Source organism: Limulus polyphemus, unplaced genomic scaffold (assembly GCF_000517525.1).
Source record: "Limulus polyphemus unplaced genomic scaffold, Limulus_polyphemus-2.1.2 Scaffold3666, whole genome shotgun sequence".
Lineage (NCBI taxonomy): Eukaryota > Metazoa > Arthropoda > Merostomata > Xiphosura > Limulidae > Limulus > Limulus polyphemus.
The window spans coordinates 1-1992 of NW_013669276.1; positions in this window are offsets into that span (position 1 = coordinate 1).

Sequence of the window (1992 nt, forward strand, 5' to 3'; positions counted from 1 at the left end):
CGTCGGTACGAAGTTACGGAAAATCAATTAAAAAACGGAGACGTAACAGAATTATTTAAAGCTCTAGATTCAACTGTGGTAAATAATAGTGTAATGAATTTTTGTGCATACGTTTGACTTGTTTTGAATATATATATTATTTTAAAACAAGTGGATTGTGTGCTGTCCATTTGTTTAAATTTATTGCCAACAAATCACAGACACCTACTGTAAAGAATGTCAGATCTATATAAAAACCTGACATGGTGACTTCCGTATGGAATCACTTGCGTGTTTACACAACTATTACCAATGTTTTTAATTAGTTTATCAACAGTATGGTTTTCAGTTATGTGTTATTTGTAGAAATATTTTCAGTTTAATACAGGAAACAATTTGTTTAAAATCATAATAGTCTTCTTAAGTGAAACCAGCAAATTTTACTCTAAATTATACCCTTACCTTTTAAAGACGGATTAAGAAGTACAAAATATTAACTTAAAAAAACTAAAGCATTGTTACATTAGAGATAAAAGAACAAATTCATTTTTAAAAGTAGACAAAATAAGAAAGTACTTTGGTGATCAATTAGCAAAGAAAAACTTCCTTTTTTTAAAAAAAACATAAAAAACAATTATTAGCAAAGCTACAATAACTCAGTAAGTCTAAAGCTAGATCTGTGTACTGTTCTAAGATTTTTCAATCTTGTAATTTAAATGTTAGTTGGACATTATGATCGAAAAGTTTAATAATGTAGCTCTGTAAATTTTCTAAGCATTTTAATGTCTGAGTTTCTAGTAAATTCAATGGTACGTCATAAATAAGAGATTTAGTATAGCATCAATATAGTAGATAGTAGAGTTGTTTTACCCAGTAAATCAGTCAGCGCAGTCTTGTTTCAACAGTGAAGTTGAACAAGTAAGTTTATTTTTATGTTAGTATGGTACATTTAGCATCATTTATAAACACGACCATACAATTTACCATAATGTTCATGCTTGTAAGAAATAAACTAATTTGTTTTTGTTTACATGGCTGGACTTTGAAGTACTTTCGTCATAACTTAAAAGGACCCACTAATAAAAGAACAACATTACACTGTATACGTATGGTACAATAACTTTTACCAAAAAATTTGGGAGTTCTTATTTTTCTATTATTAGTACAGTGAGTTCTAACCACAAAATAAAGTATTTTCAAAAATACGCTTTTACTTTAAATCTTGAATTATATACTGCTCTTTAACTAAATATATTGCCTATCTGTTCTTATTTTCTAAATTACTTGTATTTTTAATGTTGCTTGTGTAATGTAATTAAACTATTATTCAACTTTCAGTAAATCATTAAACTATAATTTTATCTATAAATATGAAAAAAGATATATACATCAGTTAGTGTAAAAAGTAATGAAACTCTAATGTGGTACAAATAACAATTAGATATTGTAGTAAAAAAATCCTGATCATTTTGTATATAAACGATTTTTCTTTAAAATTTTACTTATTTACTCATCTCTTAAACATCATATAACTTACAAAACAAATGTTGATGATTCACTTTTAGAATGTCATGTTATGGATTGCATTATTATATTGAGTTTATAAAGGTTAATAAACAATATAATAATTACTTATCGGCTTATTTTACAACCAAAATGTTGCATGTTTTATACGCTTGAAAAGAATGATATGAAGAATGCCTTGATTAGATAATTCAAGTATTTACAAAATATAAGGGTTTTTCTGTTTTAAAAATCTTTCTTCGAGGTAACTAACAATTGTTTTATTAAAACATTGAATATTAATTTATCTAATTACGTCTATTTTCAATGAAAAGATGAGTTCAAGAGTTTAGCATTTTTGGAATAATTGTTTGTTTGTTTTGGAATTTCGCGCAAAGCTACACGAGGGCTATCTGCGCTAGCTGTCCCTAATTTAGTAGGGTAAGAATAGAGGGAAGGAAGCTAGTCATGAACACCCACAGCAAACTCTTGGGCTACTCTTTTACCAAC